The following is a 14940-nucleotide window of genomic DNA, read 5'->3' on the forward strand; positions in this document are numbered from 1 at the left end:
GGACACGAAGGGCTCCCGTCCACTGAATGGACCGCGTGACAAATGCTGTGAGCATTAGAAGAACACCTACAAATTAATTTTAAACATCATGTTCTGTATATTATCGCAAAGTTTTATTTATTCAACCCGTTTTTCCGAGAGGTTATGGCGCGCACAGCTCCTGCGAAAGGTTCCGCTCCACAGTTGCACTAAATCTGTTAGACAAACAGCAGTACACAGAGCTGAAGACAGCAAACGGTGGCACGTCTCCGCCGTACAATAAAACATACAGCTGGGGTAGAATTATTTAGATGGCGGGAAAAGGCGACGCACTCTGCACCAATACCACATAAAAGAAATTTATGGCTCATTTTGCCAACTAGAGACTAATCGAAAAGAAATGAGTTATGCACCCACGTCAGGCATGGAACCGACGTCAGATATCCGAAACGCTCCCCGACGAGGAGGAGGGCGAATTAATTGCACCACACCTCATGTGGCACTTCAAAATTGAACTGCAGTTGCTTGACGTCTGCGTTTATATATTCAATGGCGCTATAAATTTCCATCTCCTAGCAGGACCATGTGACCCGCAGCCTATATGATTGGTGATGGATTTTCCTTTTTCTTAGACAATTTCATGAAAACCTTCTAATAAGTTGCAGTATTCTTTTGTGAGAACAAATGACACATGAGTAACTTTAAGTCCATTTTGTGAAAAGTTAACTATTGCTTCCATGAACAGCTTGGCAGACTGGTCAGTTCATTAAGGAGGATGGGGCCAAGCCAGTGGTCAGCTGGATAATCCTCACTGTCCATCTTTTTTTATCTTTTTTTTTTAGCACTGTATTGCTGTGGCTTCCAGGCTTTTACATCCATTCGCCTTTACAGTGCTACTTTACCATTCAAAATTCAACCTTTTTTTTCAGACAAAGGCAGGACAGGGTAGTCATTTTGAGCCAGCAGTTTTTTTTTTTTTTTTTTTTACACTTTGAAATGTCATGCTTTCTTTTAAAACGTCTCTTGCTGACTCCTTTAATACCAGAACTCTGTAAAATAGGGTTTTAATATGCATGATATTTTGCAAGCTCCGGGCATAATGTCATGCATCCACATCAGTGCATTTTGTTATTTTATTCAAACGTAACGTCGGTTTGCTTGCAGACATGATGTTTTCTTCTGTCACCAGAGACAGAGGCTGCAAGATTGGGACTAACTAAAGTACATGGCAAATGCACGGCTATCATGGGTAACGAGCTGGCTGGGATTGATCCACCTTCCGGACTATATGATATAGGTGTGGAGAAATCGGAAGCATTGCTGTGCTGCTGTGCCTCTGGTTGCTGATTGGAGATTTGCTGTTCAGAAATATTTAGTGAACAATCAATCCAAAGGATAGTTTTCGAATGATTCACAGTTTTACAACACTCTCTTTTTTAATGAGCATTAGAAAACTTCTTTTTTTTGTCCTAGTGCCAGATGACCAACGTTCACATTGGCCACTACAAGATACCACATATATAGCACAATTCTCCTCCGTGTCTTGGGGCTTGTTGCCGATTGATAAGCTGATACTTGTTTAATCCCACACGTTCCATTCACAAACTCTGTGAATACTGTGCAGGAATGCAAAGGTGCTGTTCTTGTAAACTTGCAAACACCTGCGCCTGAGTTTTTTTTTTTTTTTGTTTGTTTGTGTGTTCTAAGGTCTTTTGTGCCTGAGCATATCACGCCGTAAAACCTCCACTGACGACAAACAACAAAATGATGCAATGTGTTGTGTATCTACAAGAGACTCACTGAACCAAATATGAGATTGGGGCTTTCATGGAAATTTGCTCTTTTAAACTGCGCGGACTGAAAGACATGTTTAGCGGCAATAAACTCAGTTTCAGTGTATAAATAAAACGTTTCGTCTGGGATGGTCCTGCCAATATAGTATTCATAGGGCGAACACGAAACTGCACACACAGCACGCGTATCATCTGGTGGAAGCGGCATTCTATATTTGGAGGTGAATGCTTCATTACAGATGCATGATCAGTTGAGTGGTTAAATGTACGGTTACAACCTGGAAGGCTCATGCCACCTCTTATCCAATCACAAATCAGCAGCCTCTGCCTGAGCTAAACATCTTGGCCACTTAAAGACACACTCACTTTTTTTTCTTGTTGTTTTGTTTTGGAGTCACTGCTGGCGGCAGGAAACATAGGAATAGTTGAACTATTTTATTTTTATTTATAATTCATTTTTAACCTTTGATATATTTTTTTTCCCCCCAGTCCTGCCCTGTGAGTGCTGGTGTAGTTTATAGTTCTATAGTTATTCATGCAACTAGGTCAGTATAACACTGAAGTAAAAGCAAAAAACTTCACTGACTGTGCATGGGGCATAGTTGGTGTTAAAGTGTTGTAGGGTGGATTTTCTTTCAAACAACCTGATCAGAGACGATTTAAGACCAAAAACTATGTTGTATGTCCAGGCTTATATCTGGTGCTAATTGTCTGCTAGCATGCGACAGGGTTTTCCCAAAATACACGCAGCGACTTCTTCTCCCGAGTGTGTTGTTGTAAGAAAACTGCCACATCCCAAAGAGGAACCGGCTGATTGACAGAGAGAAGAAGATGTAAAGAGGCTCTTCGTCTGCTGTTTGTCTTTAGCAGTCGAGGCCTGGACGCCTCAGGAGTCATTTTGACTCGTTTACGTCACGTTCAATTACGGAGACGGCAAAGACGCAGCACATACGTTAAACGTCGAGCCTTGGAGCGCATGAAGTTGAATGTGGGGCTACAGAAAGCGAGAGGAGCGTCCGCCTGTGGCTTTGTATCCGAGTATTTTTGTGTGCGTTAATGCAGAGAATTGAAATGCAACTTAAAAATCCGGATGCGGTAAAATTATAAATAAAAAAAAAAAAACACAGTCACGAACACACAGCGGGAGTTGTGTTTATGTCTGAGTCAAAGACATCAAAGACTTTTTCTCCAGCTCTAATGAGAGCAAGTCAGTTAGTCATATTTAGACACCTATCTTCGTCATCACGGCCAATAAAAACTAATCTTTGACAACATTTCATTAGGTTATTAACTAAGCGAATTAAGATGGTGCCATTTATTAATTATCCTTTCTTCCAGCTGAAGATGACCTCTATTATTATTTGATCTACAGAAAATGTTCAAAAAATTAAATATATATATACATATTTGCCTGGAGCATGTATAAAAAGGAATATATAAATAAGCGCATCTTTCATAACACCATGTCATCATATCAACACTATAATATGGAAATATGTCAATGTCAATTTACAGCTTTTTGAACCGAGAATCATGTTAATTCAAGTCGCACGCTATGAAACGACCCCTTTCTTTTTTTTAACAAAGTCATACCAAAAGCGTTGTAATCCACAGAACATTTTAGGAGTGCAATAACTCATGATAACATTTATTCAGGCACAAAAGTTAATCACTAACGGGGCTCATACCAGCGAGTCGAGGCACCGCTGGGCCACGACGCTTATAAGCAGAAAGTCGACTAGTTGCAGATCACGCGACAATAACAACAGGGACGCCTCGCAGGACATGTAAGAATATGTCAGACCTGAAATGGAAAAACTGTTCTGCTGCAGTGCACATTCTTCTGAGAAGGCCTCCGCTAATACCAGCAGAGGAACGGTCCAAATCCTCTCGACAGCAGCTTCACTTTTCACAGTGAACAACTTCATCAAACAGAGAGAAGGAGGATTTGTTGGTAAAGTTTTTAGACCTTTAGCTGCTTACACATGGAAAAGGCTTAAGAAATAAACCCCATTCTATTTTTTTTAGTTATTTTATACCAGCTACAATTGCTGCTTCAATTACCTTGCAGAAAAGCCGTAACTTTGAGATGCTATAGCGGTCAGGCCAAGAACATAGATTTCATTGTTGCAACGCATTTTCTACTGTGTTTTTATGTGTGATGTCACTGCCGTCGACTTTCAACACATATTAGTCAACTTTAAAAAAAAAAAAAAGTTGTTCAACCCTTCATTGGTAATGATAATTATTGTACTAATATGAATGGCATACATAACGCCAATAAAGGTGGACAACACATACAGGACATGAAAAACCATCAGAAGTCACCATCTCTTACCCTGCCTCAGACAGTGTCTACCACACTCTCTCATTTGTGTTCTTCAGAGCTGATGCTATTGTACAGATCACAACCAACGGCTGAACGCATCGACACCGGCTGACATTAATCATGAAGTCACATTTTTGCAACGTAGTGCCAGCCAGCGCAGCTCCGGGAGAAATGCTCATGAACAAAGCGTCTTGCAGAGACAGTCTGTCACGTGCGCCAACACTTGAGTGCAATGCAGAGCTCTGAAGAAGTTGAACAGCGGTGGCATGAGCCAGAAAGCGAGGCGAGAAAGGAATGTTTAGCTGTTTAACTATAACACAGCGGTGGTTCTTTTGTTGTGACTGGTTATTAAGTCAAAGCACCAAAAAGAAAAAAGAAAAAAAGAAAAAAAAAACATTAGGACAGCTCTCACGGCACTGTGCCAAAGCAAACGTTAAACAGAGGTAGATAAGATGCTTAATTATTCAGTTTTTGACAGATGGTGACTAAGAATGTGTGAAGAATAGCAAGGATGCAGCAGGATAAAAGGATAATAGATGATTGGCAGTCAGATATGCATGAAGTAATGAGGCCAATGTTTTCCCAGTGTTTAATTAACTGTATCTCAAGGCAGTCAGTTACAGAGTGGTGATCATGAAAGTGCACCTTGTATCACTGAGGTGTAAACATACACGTGAACACTACGGAACAGAGTAGGAACAGAATAGCTTGAAAGTTCGGACTACACGTCACTCTGTCATCTTTATAGAGGCGGCTTTACATTTTCCATCTTGACAGTTTGTCCTCTAAGATGGCTACATAATCCCCAGATGATCTGTCAGATATACTACATTTGATGACTTGTCACAGTGTTGCCACAACGACCAGCGGCATAAATCTTTCATTAGTTGGCACCGTTAATCAGGGGACACGGTGACTGATGGGTAACATGATATTATTGGGTCAGAGTAAAATGTGGAGTGGAACAAGGTAGATTGTCCACTGTAAATCATATAAAAATACACTGCTGTTGTGAATTTTAACCAAGGAGCGATGTCTCATCATTCTCACCATTCTGTTTTATCAAAAACATGCTGTGTCTCTACTACTGTTTATTGAGCAGATTGATTTCCAGTCCGGTAGTTACTGATTAAGTTGCCGCTAAAATAAAACCACATGACATTTTATTGCATGCATGTATTCATGTTCCACCATGATTAGCTGAGTGACTCTAAATGTGATGTACACCAGTGTTAGTGGGGGCCTTTGGCTTGAGAGGAGGGGCCTCTGTGGATCAGGCTTGTTCCAGGCACATCCCACAGATACTTGATTAGTTCGTGATCTAGGGAATTTGGAATTGGTCAGGTCAACACCTTGTCCTGCTTCTCATGTTTCTTGAGTTGTTCCTAAACCATACCAAAGAGTGTTATTGCTATAGGGTGAGGGTCTTGTCAAGGTGCATGTACATGGTACATGTCTAAGTACCATCCACACCAATGGTAGGTCCAAACGTTTCCCTGGTCAGTGTCATTCACTTCTCCTGTCGGTGGTTTCAATGTTCTGCCTGATCGGTGTACGTTACTGTCTTTAAGTCCTGTTTGGGTACAGAAACACCGTTAGAGGGGTCAATTTGTCAAGAAAGGTAATGGACGTCACTCTTTTTGCTCAAACCTTGTGAAAGAGCACCGCCATGTGGATCAAAGCAGTAATGACAGTTGTAGACTTTCTGTATTTAGTTCTGTTATATTTTTCTATAGTTGTGTGCTTGGTTTTGTGCTTGGTTTTGTGAATAAGTCGATTATCTGCAGCTGCCATCGGCCTGAAGCCAAACAGAATGAGGACCGTCACACCCAAGACAAAGAATACGATTGTCTCCAACTCATTATATCTCCACATGATTATTATAATAATTCACAATCGAGACCGGACATTCACCGGAGGAGAATGACAGGTTTTTTTTATTCAGCATCAGTTTCGCCATTACCAGCGTTATCACTTCAAACAACATGCCAGCTGCACAGCCGGACGCACAAACAAAAAGCCACATCTCCGCCAATATTATCGCAGGCAGCTGAAACATTTTCTGCAGAGACACGTGCAGATTTGTTCGGTGAATAACCCTCAGAACAGCAAAAGCAGAGCAGTTCCTCTGGCGTGCTGCTGACTACACTGCGAGCATGTCAGGGAACAGCCCGCGTGTGCGCTACTTGAGCATGACATATCTGCTGAAGACATTCTTTCACCCCCGCTTTTCTGCTGCAGCGCCGCAATACGGAGGGAGAAAAAAAAAAGAACACCTGTCCTTAAAATTACAGAGAATGCCAGTGAGCACAGAGCTCATTGTGTTCAAAGTGTGTATAATTGTGTAAGCCGTGAACCATGTCCACCTTCCATGCTTGGCAGTCATGCACCATTTCCTGTGACCTTGCTTTGCTTTGGGAGAATCTGAACTAAACTAATGCAGTTTCAGTCATTTCGCTACTTTGCTCTTTGCAGTATTATCCTCAAAAAAACATTACACGTTACTTTTATTGCAGTATTTACTTCACTGGAGACCTTACTCAAGCTTGAGTCCAGAAAAGTTCATGCATTTAAATTTTTCTTTTCAACACTCAAAGTGTTGAGAGGTGGAAAAAGGAGGAGCAATTTATGGAAAACTATGGAAAAACTGTGGTAGTTTTCCATTGCACTTAATTGCATGTTGTAAATGGGGTATTGAGAGATTCTGAGGGGGGAAAAAAGTCCCATGAGCGTATTTTTAGTTCTTGCAACATATACTAGTATAATATTTAGATTCAGCTATAACATTATGACCACCTGACTAATATTGCGTGGGTCCCCCTGTTGCTCGAGCACACCTCTGAAAGCGTGCTGTGGCATCCTGGCACCTTTTTGGCATAAGCCCTGCAAGTTGCAACATTGGTCCTCCATGGATTGAACTTGATTGGATTTGTCCGGCACATCCCACAGATAGATGGTTGATTGGAATTTGAACGCCAAGTCTAAACCTTGAGCCTGTTGTTGTGTTCTTCAAACCACCCCTGAACCATTTTTCTACTCAAGAAGGCCAAGGAGGTGATCAGGCTATGGCAGAACCCAAGGTCTCTCAGCAATACATGGCAATGCACACACGCCCTGCCGTCCATGGGATGTAACAGACGGTTCATTTCTGATGCTCACATGTCCGCTGCAGGTGCATGTAGGAGTGGGCAGGGATCAGCATGTTTTGACACCTTTGTATCAGAATTTTATTTTTTAGGAATTATACCTACAGTGGCTCGACTTTCAGCCCCCACATGCATCAATAAGCCATGACCCAGTTGCCGTTTCCCTTTCGAGGGCCGCTTTTGATGGATACTAACCACTACAGACCAGGGGCACTTCACAAGAGCTGTGATTTTGAAGATGGCCCAATCGTCTAGCCATCACAATTTGGCCATTGTCAAAAATGCTCAACTTTGAGGACAAAATTATCACTTGCTGCCTAATATCCCACCAAAAATCCCACCCACTGGCAGGTGCCATAATACCGAGATAATCAGAGTTATCCACTTCACCTGTCAGTGGTCGTAATGGTAGGGCTCATTGGTGTACATGAATCATGATTTAAAAAGAAATGAACAGATTCATCAAAAGTAACAGAAACCGTATAAACTACAATTACCTTGTCACAGCTGTATGCTTCTGTCTGCCAGGCTCAATTCTCATCAGAACATGAGTCCGCTAACATGGCAATGAGATTTCATCACGGGGTTTGTTTCAACCATTACAGAGAAAAAGAGTAATTTTGTTTTCAACAAATTCAACTCTCTACTATGCCGCTGTTGCTCTTCTATCCATCCTTGCTTGAAGCCTGCTCATGTAATTTAAAATGTCTGGCAGATCTCTGTTGTGGCCAACCAGCTTCCATCGAGGAGCAACTTCAAACAAACTTTCCCTCTGCTAACATTTTGTGTGTGCACTGGCTTCCAGGTTAATCCATTTATGCTTGATTCAAAATAATCTTGAACCAAATTTGAGGAGATTCCCTCAGGCAGTTCTTGAGATATTACGTTTTTGAGCTGTAGCCAAAAGTGTTTTTTTGACTGGTAAATGTAACCTTTAGCATTTGACTTCCCAGATCGTATAAGGTCCCAACGAGTTCAAATGAATGCGTGTGCCAAACCCGAAGAAACTGCATGAAGGCACAGAGGAATGAATGAATAAATTAAGATAAAATAAAGAAGAGGAAGACAGAAGAAACACGGGGGTAAAGAGACTAAGACCTTGCAACTCGACAAGAAAAGCATCTAAAGCCAAGGATTACTTTTGATATAAAGTGGAACTCTTTGGTGCACATTCTCTGGCTCGTGAGACGGTTTTCTAAAACTTTACAGATTCACATTTCAGAAATCCCAGTCTGTTGTGCATTTAAAACTTCCCTGCTCTGTCCTGTGAATAAACATCAAGAAGCTCTAATGTAATTGTGTATATAGGTGCACGGAACTCTGCTTTATCTATTAGTTGTTTCAAAACTTCCCACGAAGATTTAGATCTGATTTCAATTATTTCAACATTTTTATCTTCCTTACCCCTTTTCCATCCTGAGAGAAATATTCACAATATTTTATGGAGCAGGCAAACTTAAAATGGCACTGTGAGTTTTTTTCGGGTGAAACATTTCAAGCGCCCCACCAAGCTGCTGGCGCCCTGAATCATGTCAGATTGGTAAAGACGGCATGAGTTGACTGAAATGATCCTTCAGATGGAAATATTAGCAAATGATGTTTTGGCAGTGCATGTCATCAGTATGACAACATGCTGGGTTAATAATGTTAAGCTGGTCAGCTAGCTAACATTAGGCATTTTTCAGACATACACACAAAAATTGGTTAGGAACAACTCAAAAAAATACATTAAAAAAAAACAGCAAAAGGTGTTGACCTGGCCTCCAAATTCACTAGATCCAAATCTGATCAAGTACCTGTGGGATGAGCTGGAACAAGACCCCTCACCTCAACCCATAGGACCCAAACACTACCAACATCCACAGGACACCCTCTGAAGGCCCATGTCCATTTTCTGATGAGTCACAGCTGTTTGTGGGGGCAGCCACATCTGCTGTGGACTTCTTGTTGTTATTAGAAGATATTCCTTTACCCGTGTACACAGACTGATGTGTTTACAGTTCTGTGCTTCAGAATATATTCAGGAATAACATAAATCTAAATGTGCCAGAATGTTGTGCTTTATGTTATAAACTTTGAGGGCTTTGACGCTGAGGAACTTGATGGTCTGAAGTCTGTAAGATGGGTATGATCAATACCTGTCACAACAGCCTCACGCGAGAGAAAGACGTGTCACTTTAAAAGACCAGAATCTCTTAAAAGAGTCTGCACCATACGGTGACCGTAGCCCTTTAAAATCTCTCTTTATTCTTTGGCTATTAGATGACCATTCAAAGTAATCAGTGACCTAATGATTCCCATTAGTCTCCTTGACAGTGCGATCAAAGTTTGAATAGGACATTATTACAGATCTGTCCTCTGGTGAAGGTAATGATAGCCCAACGGGAATTATAAGTGAGTCGATATAAAATGTTTTCTGCATTTTTAAAAAGAAGGGCACACAGGAAAGGGCAGAAACTGACAGATATGGCACCTAAATGATATTGGAGCTTTTCTTTTTTCTTTTTTTTTTCTTTCTCTTGCACGTATCATCTTTTAGTCATTAGTCATTTATAGGCAGCTGTCAGGCACGATGCAGTCAGAATGTATAAGTAAGATCTGTGTGACACATACCCAACAAAATAATCCACAGAATTCATTCATATGTATTAGAATGCCGTCAGTGCTTTTCTACACACAAAAAAAAACTGCACACACAGCACTGGAGCACACAGTAAATATATCACACATGGTGCTGTGTACATGAAGAAGAATTGATAGGAATGATAATAACGTTTAACATGAGAGTTAACGTTGTTAACATCAGTATCATGGATGTGTGAACAATAATTTTAAAATAATATTATGGTTGTGTGATAAAAAAAAACAAAGAAAACATTGGATCTGCAAAGGAAGTAGAAAGTATCCCATTCAGAGATATTGTGAGTGTGGGCCAAAGTGGACTGACCGACATAGCTAAATAAATAAATAGCGCAGAATTAATCAAACTGAAGTAGGTTAGTGGCTACACCTGAGATGGGCCTCCTTGCCTGAGAATAATGCTTTGTTAAAATGGGGTCGAGCTGTTTGTGGTATTCACAACCCCCGTAAGTGGAATTTCCGGTCGGGTCCGAGTTCAGGAGTTGTGTCGGCGGAGATGGATGATAGGTCAGCGTCTTCTAATTCAGGCGTGTAGAGTTTTCTTTGTAGTTTTATAACATTAGTTTAGTTTAGTAGTACCACACCATCACAGGTGTAGCAAAGAAAGATTTTGGAGCCTTGACATCAATATTGTGGAGTCAGTTGGGGATTACACAGAGAGAGAGAGAGAGAGTGCTGAGATGGCCTACATCCAAAGAACCAGGAAATATGCTTGGAACAACCTATCTGGCATGTACCTTGTGCACAGGTGTACATAGAATACACAGTGGGTGGCCATAGTAAATATCATTTCATTCATTTATTTTTTTTCCTGCTCCTCATTCAGCAAATAAAGACATGCTCACTGAATTTTAAGTCCTTAAAACGTTCACGCATTAGTGTATGAATGTTTGACCGCAGCCTTAGCTGAGTTACTTATCAGATGATAATTAGTTAAGGTTCCCTCTGCAAAGACTGTTGTCTGTGGCAGAAGAAAACACAGTGCTTAATCCTTTAGTAGTAGCAAAAGGCACCTCAGACATTCTGTAAAGTGGTGGCTGCTGATCCATGAGCTGAACCCAGATTTAACAAAGTTGAGTGTGTTGATGAAGTGGGCAGGACTGCTGACTTCTTCTCTCCTGTCTACTTAGTTGGAACAAAGTGCTTTTGTAATGCCTCATCACTCTTTGAAAAGGCAAGGCTGAAGTAAAGCTCACAAACCACCATCAGCATCTGACGGCAGCTGAATTACATGATGACTGCTCCGGGCCACTTGCTAAGAAATGTATTTCTCTCTCCCCCATGTCAGCAAATGGGCCGGTGGCCACTAAGGAGAAGCATATGGAGAACTGCCTGCCTTCGCCACAGTTCACTTACGTGGGACCCTGCAGGGGAGAGCCCAAATTTACTTGGTCCTGTCACAGCCACATGCTGGCAAATGGTCATGAACAGTGGAGTCCTGCTGGAGAGTCCTCCACATTTCTTTAATAAGCAATTTGAGGTCCTTCCCTCTGGCAAGACGGACACACAGAGACGGACAGGCAGACACTTACTTTATTTATCCCCAGTTGAACAGAGTGAGCGTTTCTATGCTATGAATGTTCTTAAATCTGCTCACAACAACACAGCAAAACAAAATATCACAGTTAAAACCGTTTACTAAGGTGGTTGTACTGTCATAGCTCTGGGTTTTCATTATGTTCTGTAGTGACGCAGGTTGCAAAAACACGTCTGTCAGACGGTGTAGGTGAATGCTCTGAATGCAAATGATTAAATTGTGCAGTTGTTAACTCAGCAGGTTATTGCTATTAGCACAGTACGTCAGGCATTGTCTAGTCACAATGGTGTGAATGGATGTGAAAACACACAAACAGGCTCTCGATTATAAACATCTGCACTGTTTTTTTTTTCTCTCCTTGTGGCTGGTTGTACCATTATTTGTTACCTTTGGAACAGGTTAATAATCAGTATCGTATTCTTGACATGAAGAAAGCATTCCATTAACCTTTAATATACTACTAGTACTATCTCACCCTATACTGACAGGTAACATAATAGCAAAATAACCTATAAATAACGACAACTCTAGATACTTGCCTTCGTTTTAGTGCAAAGAAGTACTTTAGGAAAATGTTTACATCTAATGTATTTCATGAACAACAAGAAATTTCCTTAGAAAAATAAATATAATAATTGGCACATCTGGCTATATGCTGTCTAGTCCTGGGTCTCTGTGTTGTGCTATGTCCACAACTCTTAATTAAATCAGCATGACAAATTAGGAATAGGTGCCAATTGTATTGAAAAATTGTAGCTAATACCAGTTTTGGCCCACGGCCCGTAATTATAACTCCTCTGGTTTAGAGGAAACTGGACGTATAAAATTGCTTTCCAGAAAAGAAAGAAAAAGCAAGAATTTTAAGTAAGAATATTTGTATTAATTTACATCTATAGACATTATTGGGTCATTAACCTCCTCAGACCCGGCGTCCTTATGTTGAGGCTTGTTGCATCTTATTCTGCTTCATTTGGACCTGTTGTCCTCATAAGGAGACACTTTTGTCTGCCATGTACTGGTAGCGAAGGGTTGATACACTTGTTTATTTATGCTTATTAACTTTTCCAGTTTGGTATGACATGAAAATTTAACAAATTCACAAGCAAGCGTTTTATGACATTGGGATTTCATCATTTTAAATTCTGTTTTTGCTTTTTGCTTGAAAAAAGTCCACATACTTTTTTTTTTTTCAAAAACTACTATTTTATATACTTCTTAGGTTCTACTAATCCCAAAGACCTAAAGATCTTAATCTTATCTTGAAGAAATTCCAGTCAAATGCTTTGGTCTCAGGAGGTTAACAATGTATAATAGCTCAAATGCTTTTGGATGAGGTCAGAACGTAAACATCAGAGCTACTAGACTCTTACAGCTGCTGGACGTTTAGCACCCGCAACCAAATGGTGCATTAGAATGGGATATTAGCCGCATACAAACACGGCTGTAGAAAATATATTCAAGAGTGAACCCCCTTGGTCCCAGTGGCATTCGTTTCTTTCAGTTTGTCTTTGAAGAAAGCTCCTAGTAGGCAGACACAGCGTACCCTCCGTGCTACCATCAAGAAGAGAATCTGACAAAAACAATCACAACTTAAAATCACTGCAGCATATTGACTCAGTTCTGCTGGTTATAACTGTTGGCTTCCATTGGCTGAGTCTTTTATCTTCCCCCACTGGCGGCGCAGCTTCACTTCGTCAGTCTTTATCATTATGTCAAGCGGTGCAGCTGCCTCAGAGATGCACGGATAAAGCTGCATGTTTATGTCCCTCTGGCTTGTGCTGTGGTTGACTGACTGGAGGTCTGTGTTTATGATGCCGCCTGGGCTCTTCCTGCAGTTATTCGTGTGAATCCTCCATTAATTGTGCACCCCTCCTGTGTTGCATGCACCTCCTGCAGGCTGGTTAACATTTTTCTGACCCCTTTTCTTCCATTTACCCTCTTTACTGTGTGTGCATAGATTTTTAAACCAGACATTCATATGGCCACAGAGACTGTGGTATTTGAGGTATTGCAGTTAAAAACACAACTACAGTCCATGTATATATATTCCATTTGAAATTCCCTTTTCTTACTTTAAGTTCATGTCATATGTGAATTTTCCACAGTAATTTAGAAAAAAAAAGGTTTTCTTTTAACACAGTGCATTGTTGCATGTGATGTCAACAATTTAATAGTGCTATATAATATTTGGATTAGTGACATTTTTAAGTGAAACGCAGTTGATGTTCTGTTTGTGGTGAAGTGTCTCACTTATTGCTCGTACATACAGTTGTTCATGTTAGAAATATGCAGTGTCATGCATAAATAATGCCATTTGTGGTCTGAGGAAAGATTCTGTTTTATAAAAAAATGTTACCGTTAGTTTGTGCCAATTTAATTTGGACCAAAATATTGTGATGTTTGTGTCCCTCTCGGGGCATCTGACATAACTATAGCAGTGTGCTGTTAATACTGCTGACTGCAGCATTTTGTTTATCCAGGTCATGCAGAAGCTGCGCGGCCGACTCAACGTATCGAGGTCTTAAAGATGCCTCACTACATATTTGAAGCAGTTTGAGAATAAAAACAAACAAGATGAGATGTGTTAATAACAAAATACACACAATTGTGAATTGTAGGAACTATACCTTTTCTTCCATTTGTTATAACATACTACCACTGTATGCTCCTGTGGTCGGTGGCTGCTGTGGTCAGTCTAAACATCCCTTGCAGTTGAAGTTAGAACCTGAAGGTGGCAGTAAAAATCCACCAGTGAGTTTCAAAAGTAGCCTGCCCCTGAATTATGAGTATTGTTAATCCTCCCACCTCAGACAATTCACTTTGTATTCTTGTAGTACTTCACTGTTCCCTCCTCTCTGGAGTAGTGTATTACAGACAGGCACCCATGTGATGGCACAGCAGTGTGAAGATACCATAGCAATTACTTGGAAAGAATGAGAAGTTCAGTTACCTTTTTCGTCCCCCTCTCTCTGTCTCTTGGCCTCTACTGAGAGAAACATCTCATTCCAGTGCTTAGTAGGTGTTCGAATCAACATTATATACAAATACACATTCCATCTTTCACAATTCTCTAGCTATTCAATTAGTGTTTTGTCGTGTGGCACATGAAAGTCTTTGTAATACAAACAGTATTGTCACATTTTATGCTCCTCTTAATGGCAGAACGCACATTACAAGCACTTCAGAGCCATGGTCTTCATTAAGGAGAATTCTATATACCCGGGTCTTCACAGGAGGACCACAGCCAACTCCACTGAGAGCAGGAAATGGTATAATAGTGGAAATCAGTCCCAGATACGGTCACGTAATGGTAGAAGAGCGATCGATTATAGAACACACAAGAGTTGAACATTAAACCCTGAGGTGACCACAAAGCAGTGGCTGCTGACATTACAGGAGCTCTAAATCTATACGTTTATAGATCTGCAGATGAATACATTGAACGCCCGGAGCCGTGGCACAAGCAGTACAACGACAAACTTGTATTCATTTTCAAGGCCAAAAGTACCAAGGAGG

Source organism: Mugil cephalus, chromosome 3, assembly GCF_022458985.1.
Source record: "Mugil cephalus isolate CIBA_MC_2020 chromosome 3, CIBA_Mcephalus_1.1, whole genome shotgun sequence".
Lineage (NCBI taxonomy): Eukaryota > Metazoa > Chordata > Actinopteri > Mugiliformes > Mugilidae > Mugil > Mugil cephalus.